We start from the raw sequence: 7,847 nt of genomic DNA, 5'->3' as shown, positions 1-7,847 counted from the left end.
GATTAAAGCAGACTTCTGTAAAGGGTCAAATCATAAATATTTGAGACATTGCAGGCCTTTGCAACTACTCAGGTATGCAGTCCTACTGTGAAAGCAGCCAGAGACAATAAATAAATGAATCGGTATGACTGTCTTCCAATAAAACTTTATTTGAAAAACAGCTGACAGGCTGGCCAGAGCTTACCCACCCCCGCATTACAATAAGGATTGTTTCCTAGCCACTTAAAAATTATATCTTAATCTGAGAACTTTTTTCTTGTTACTATTGTCAGTTATAAACTGTGGAACACAATGCACTTTTATATATTATGTTTTTATTATCTTGGACCCAGAGGGACTTTATCAGTGAGCCAAACCTATACTGTATTTTAAAAAAAGAAAGGCTACAAATCAACTTTTCCAAACTAAAGTATTCATTTTTTGATATGTATCACCTAACTTTTCACTAGTTTGCAGGTAATTTTAACCTTATTTTATTGGAGTTCATTTTACAACCTTGTTTTTAATTACATTTTTGTAAAAAGTTCAGCATTTTGTGTTTTATTGATATTTGCTTGGGTTTTATGGCTAAAGATGGGTGTCTAGTCCACCTAGAGAATCTTTCATGCATACTGATCATGGCAGTTATGACCCATTCAATGTGTACTGTTAGCAGAAATTACACACACACACACACACACACACACACACACACACACACCATGAATTTGCACAGCCCACAGATGAAATAACCCTGCCCCACCATTTGGGGAAGTAGATGTTTTTTACCCAGGAATGGCTGTAAAGTACACTAGGCATGAACACTTAACTAGGTGAGGGTTTATCTATAGACTGATTTTTAATCCAGATGGTGGTTGGGGTACATTAACTAAGGCAAAGAAAAGTACTTTCCTCTGAATTTTGTATCAGAAGATAAGAACATTAGGCAACCAGAGGAAAGGGGAGCAGATGAAGAGAAAAGCAGAGGTCTTGCCCAGGATTTATCTGAGTTTTCTTATTGGCTGAACTATCACTGCAGCTGCCCTCTTCTCTCTCTACCACCATCCAATTCAGGGAAAGCAGATCAAACTCCAATACCAGCAACAGCAGCAGCAGTGCTGAGAATGGCAACTGTGGCACTGAAAGTGGTGTATTAGTCAGGGAGCAGGCTGATGGAAATGGTTGGGTAGACAGCTTAGAATTGCCAACATAGGGTAATAAAAAACAGAATAAAACCCTGTATGTAAATGCTAATAAACAGCCGTATTAGTAATAGCGAAAACCTAGAAACCATTTAGATGTCCTTCAGTGACTGAATGGTTAAACAAAGTGTGGTGCATACATGACATAGTACCAGAAAAAAAGGAACAAATTATTGACACACACAAGAACTTGCACGAATCTCCAGAGTTATGCTGAGTGAAAAAAAAAGAAAGACAAGCCAATCCTAAAAATATACATATTGCATGGTTCTACCTATATAACATTTTTGAAATATTTTTTTAAGTGGAGAATAGATTAGTAGGTGCCAGAGATTAGAGATAGTGGAAGGGAGGGGAAGAGGAAGTCAGGGAAGTGGGTGTGAGTGTAAAAGGCAAACATGAGGAATTCTTGTGGTGTGGGATCTATTCATTATCTTGGCTGTGATAGTGGATGCACAAAGCTACACATTATAAAATTGTGTTGAACTAAATACAAATAAGTATAAGCAAAATTGGTGGGGGTGGGGGGAAAGAATAAGGTCCGTGGATTTATCAATGCCAATATCCTAGTTGTGATAGGTTTGCAAAATGTTACCAGTGGGGGAATCTGGGAAGAGCATACAGGGGATCTCTCTATTATTTCTCACAACTGCATATGAATCTATATTTATATAAAAAATTTCAATTAAAAATGAAGATGAAATAAAGACAATTTCAAACTAAAACATAAAAGTAGGTCAGGTTTTGGTTGATTTTATTGTCTTTAAATTCTCTACAAGCAGTGCTTCCACTTACTGCTTGCAGCCAGGGGAGACTACTACCAGCACTCCCAGTAATACACCCCTGCATACAGACCAGGCTCCTCTGTAATCATCCAGTCTCTTAATCTGGAAAATTCTGTGTGTTGACTCTCTTAAATTTGGGCTCCTGAATGATTCATTTTAACAAGTCTACAGTTACACTTAGACCAGAAAAAGTGTTAGCTTTGCCTGTCATTTATCAGAGATATTGGTAGATGGCTAAATATTTCAACAAAAATGAGGGTACCCTTTTTTTACATACTACATTTTATTAATCCATTTATCAGTTGATGGACATTTGGATTATTTACATTTTTTGCTATTATAAAAAATGTTGGTATGAACATGTGTGAACAAGCATTTGTTTGGGCATGTTTTCATTTCTGTTGGGTATATGCCTAGGAATGTAATTGTGGAGTCAAATGGTATGAAGGTGAGGTGAATATTGAATGCTGGTAAGCAACTGACAGTGAACTCTACCCTTCCACAAAGAAATAGTCTGTCATTATCATTGAGATATATGGCCTTCTTGATCTTACATGTGGAATCTAAAAATAAAATATATGAACAAAAAAAGCCAGACTCATAGGTATAAAGAACAAATTGATGGGAGGGGGATAGGGAGATGGATGAAAAATGTACACAGGATTAAGAAGTACAAACTGCCAGTTATAAAATTAGTGGTGGAGATGTAAACCATAGCATAAATAATATAGACAATGATGTCATAATATTTATGTGTGGTGCCACACGGATACTAGACTTATTGTGGCAATCACTTCATAAGGCATATACATGTCTAATAACTATGTTTTACACCTGAAACTAATATATTATACATAAACTATAATTGAAAAATAAATTTAAAAATTAATAAAAATAATTTAAAAAGAGAGAAAACAATTGAGACACTTCAAGATAACAAGCTTCTCTCTCATGTAGAAATATACAATGTATACATTCATACATAGCTAAAGCAATCATGTTCCAGCCCTTAAGAAACACAAAAATCATATACACTGGGCCTGCTTTCTTTTTTTTTTTTTCTGTCATGGTCAGGATACCACACCTGCCCAGTTCTTTGTTTATAATTATGTCTGTTTGTGTGTATGCATGTGTGTGTTATGTATACACATGTGTGCATGTGCTGCATAGAACTTGCAACAGAGTTTGTTCTGGATGACTGTCTTAAACCACAATTACTGTGGAAATAAGAGGGAAATGTGTAATGTAAGAGATATAAGGGAGCCAACCAGAGAACAAAACTAAGGATGCCATAGAGTTTGGTTTCTCAATTGTTGAACTGAATAATGTTTGTTGAGGTATCTAAAGCACAGGGAGCACTACCTACTGGGATCAGCTTCACCTCTCTGCTGCCAACAGTGGAATTTGACTAGGAGTGAGAAGGCCTACTTTTTAGTCCTGGCTCTACATCCAGTTGGCTAGGTGATCTTGAAGGAATCATTTTACCTTTCTATTTAATGCCGCTGTAGTTCTCACTCAGTTCCTTGTAGTTTTTGCTGTTTTCTGAGCATCCTTATAACCATTTTTTTTAATTCTATGTCTGATGGATTGCTTGCCTCAATTTCATTTAGCTCTTTTTCTGGAGATTCCTCCATTCCTTTTGATTGGGAGTACTTTCCTTGTCGTTGTATTTTAAGTGACTCCTTTTGTTTGTTTCTGCATCTCAGGATGCTCTGCTTTGCCTGCCTGTCTTCGTGGGGTGAACTTCTGTGGTAGGAGTTCTGTGGGACTCACTGCTGCAGTCTCTTTTATCTCCTTGTCTAGATGTTCTAGGGTTGCCCTTTCTTCTGTTTGCGTGGGTTCCCTTATTGTACTTGGACTATTAAGCTATACTGTATTCATCTATAAAATGATGGGGGCACATTAGGTTCTTTTTAACCTTAATATCATGGAGTATAAAAAATCAAAACCAAGGGTCTATCCATGTAACAGATATTTGAAGCCAAGTTAACCTTCTCATCTATTCAGGAGCTTCTCTGGTATTTTTTTCCTCATAATATATGTTATAGGGATTTGTAAAGCTAAAATGAGATGAGTAGAAAAATAAAGTGCTTAAGACAAGCAAGGAAGTAGGTTCCACCAGGAAACTTGCCTGAGGCTGATCATGATCCTGAATCCAGGAAGACAGAATGAGAGTAATCAGCAGCTGAAGCCAGAAATCTTTGCAACATTGGGTCATAAGTCAGTATACATGACATATCTTATAAGAAAGAAATTTTACTTATAACATTTGAAAATTTCTTGACTTTTTGTTCTTAAGGTTTTAGATAGTACCATCTTTTGTTACGCTGCCATTTTGGTCATGTTTCCCAAGCATCATCCACAGAGCACCTACAGTAAGGCAACATGGAGTGTTAGCTAAAATAAAAATGCCCAAGTTCTGTCCTTGATGCCCTCAGTCAGAGTTGGGAGGTGAGGTGGGAGACTTGGAAGTCTCCATTTTTGGCATTCTCCTATGGTAACGCTTATGCATGCTAAAGTTAAGGGAAGCATTGTCTGGGAGTCACCTGTGGTCAGGACACATTTTAGAGATAAGCTCTCCAGCCACACAGTCCCAGAAATAAGAAATGTATTGTTAAGCAGAAGTAAGAAGCACACAGTGAGGGACCCACAGAGGGTGTAGATGCCTCCAGCAAATGAAGGTCTGAGTTGAAAAGTTAGGGATGCCCAGACTCATAGACTAGAAGGGAGTGGAGTGAGACAGGCTTATTACAAAGTCATAGAATCCTAAACTGGAGAGGGGATTTTAAGGTTGCCTATATCAACCTCCCAGCCACAAAATAAATCCTTTCTTCAAACACATTTGGCAGATGCTTATGACAGGAGGTTGTCTAAGACCTAGATTAGGGGCTGTGTTTTAAGTCCAAACCGAGTTGTATCAGGTGAGTATCTGCCATTCAACTGCTCCCTTTTGATGCTGAAGTCACATGAGTAAGGATGCATGGCCAGGTTTCATGGGGCAAAAGTTTGGGAAATCTTTATCCCAAGCAAACACACACATGCACACACAGTTCTGGTTGCTACAGGTTTTGAGAGCTATATATAACCTTGACATTTTTATTTTGCCTTCTCTTCTTCAAGGAATGTATCTCTTTGTGCAGTTTAGCTGTGCTGCCACAAGGGGACAGAAGGATGCTAGTGTTTGGGTACTGAAGTGTGAACTTCCAAGTTTGCTCTCCCTTAGATTCAAAGGATGGCTTTATGCCTAGCTTTCATCCCTTATCCATGATGTGTAATCATAGATCTCCAGCTTTTCCTATAAAACATATCCATTTATTTAAATAGTTAGTAAGCCCATTGTACTGGAATCCACATTTCCCAGGACTCTAAGTATCAGCAGGAGAAATAACAGCCCTCTGGCTTGTAGCAATTCTTCCTCCAAGAAATCAGCAGCACTCCAAATCCTGCTGTTTCATTTGAAGTCTTTCAGCTCTGTTTCATTTGTATCCCTCAGTGGCTCTTCCAGGCCACCTCTTGCAAAACTCCCATCCCGTACTTATTCTCTTTCCCTGATCTCTTTCCCCACACAACACAGGCTGAAGTCAGTGATTCACACTGTAAGTATTTACTTAGTGTTCACTGTGTGCCAAACACTGTTCCAGGCTCTGGGGACAAATGAACAAAACTCCCCCCCCTTATAGAGGTTACATTCTAGTGGAGAGGCAGACCATAAACAAATATGTCCAGATGGTAATGTGTTACACAGAAGTAATAATAAATAAGAATAAATGCAGGGGGGAGGGAGTGATTCAGAAAAGGGGCAGTGGCGGGGCTGCTGTTTTAGATGGGACTGTCAGAGCAGACCTCTATAATAAAGGTGATTTTTCAGCCGAGATCTGAAGGATGTGAGGGAGTAAGTGAAACAGATGTGTGAGAGAAGATGTGTTCCTAGCAGAAGGAACCATAAGTGTAAAACTCTTGAGGTGAAACCAATCTTGGTATGTTTGAGGGACAGCAAGGCAGCCAGTATGGGTGGAGCTGAGTGAGAAAGGGAGAAAGTCATGGGAAATAAGACCAAATAATAACAGGGGACTCGATCATTTAGGACAATTTCCAGGTGAGATGTTGTAGTATGGATAGTTTTGAGCTAAAGCATGATGTGATAAATGTGGCTCATGTATTGAGAGTAGACTGTAAATAGGCAGCGTTGAAAGCAAACAGCCCAGTTAGAAGGCCATTGTAATAGTGCAGGGGGGAGGTGATGGTAGCCCACCATAGATTAGCAGTGGAGGTGACAAGAAGCAGTGGAGGTCAGATTCTGAAGATGTTTTAAAGGTAAAGTTGACAGGATTTGATATAGTGAATTGTATTCAGTAAGTGAGAGAAAAAGAAGACAAGGATAGGCTAAGGTTTTGGAGTTTCTATTTACTGGAATTGGAAAGACTGTGGGATGGGTGATGGAGTAAGAAGAAAATTAGAGTGTGGGGTCCTTCAAAGTCAAGTAAAGAAAGTTTTACAAGGAGGAGGGTGTGATCAACTGTGTCACACACTAATGAGGTGAATGACATCCCTTCTAGCTGCAGCTATGGCTACAGATGTTGCCTACCTCACAGTCTTGCTGCCATCAGTGGACTTCTCTGCCATGTCCAATACTTGCTGAGTTGTGAGATAGTCCTCCTTTCCCAAGTGTTAGAGGCAATTTTACTAATGAGGTGTTGGCTGTTAACTGGGAATTTACTGGTTTTCAAGTAGAAATTACAGTAACTCCTGGGTATCAACTAACATTCCTGGGCTTGAACCTAATGCTGTGGCAGGATGGGAGAACTTTGGGGTTGTCAACCTTAGGAAAGGGCTGAATGTATTTTGCATACAAAAGGGACCATTACCTAGTGCCATTCTAAAAAGTGTCCAGTATTACTTGTAAACACATGGCAGGATGGCACTTTCCAGGCCCCTTGGTATTAGGTATAGTGTCAAAAAGTGAAGAAGTGAAGTCAAAGAAGTAAACACAGTCCCTTTTAAGTCATGTTAAAAACTCAGGGGTCTATCCTGAAGCAATAAGAAGTCTTGACAAGTTTTTAAAAGGCAGGTGACATAACATGGACTGCCTGGAATTGCATTTCCCACCAATACTTAGAATAGGCCAATGTTTTCAAAACAATATTTATGTACAAATCTGATCATGTGAATCTGACCAAAATATTCATTAAATAACATAACATAAAGCATAACGTAATATAGAGTAGAACTGAAAATTCCCTTTTACCTAACACCAAATTCCCCCTTACGTCCCCAGATTACTATATCAATATTGGGCGTACACCTTTCCAGAACTTTCCCATGTACTTAAACACACAGACACACATACATACACTCACGCCTTTTTTTCCATTCAGGAATGTCCAACCCACAGCCTGTGGGCCACATGTGACCCAGGATGGCTATGAAAGTGGCCTAACACAAAATCATAAATTTACTTAAAACCTTTTTTTTATTCATCAGAATTCATTAGTGTTTGTGTATTTAATGTGTGACCCAAGACAATTCTTGTTCTTCCAGTGTGGTTCAGAGACACCAAAAGTTTAGATACCCCTGCGTGAGATCCAACATATAGATCTTACTATATGACTGTATTAAAAGTATTTCAGTGTATGGATGAACTATAATTTTAATTATTTTTTTAGATTTTATTTCTTTATTTTTAGATAGGGGAAGGGAAGGAGAAAGAGAGAGAAACATCAATGTGTGGTTGCTTCTCAAGTGCCCCCTACTGGAGACCTGGCCCGCAAACCAGGCATGTGCTCTGACTGGAAATTGAACCAGTGACCCTTTGGTTCTCAGGCCGGCACTCAATCCACTGAGCCACACCAGACAGGTGGATGCAATGTAATTTCTTACTGAA

The sequence above is a fragment of the Phyllostomus hastatus genome, unplaced genomic scaffold, assembly GCF_019186645.2.
Source record: "Phyllostomus hastatus isolate PE091 unplaced genomic scaffold, TTU_PhHast_1.1 phas_scaffold_200, whole genome shotgun sequence".
NCBI lineage: Eukaryota > Metazoa > Chordata > Mammalia > Chiroptera > Phyllostomidae > Phyllostomus > Phyllostomus hastatus.
Note: the sequence above shows the minus strand (reverse complement) of the source record.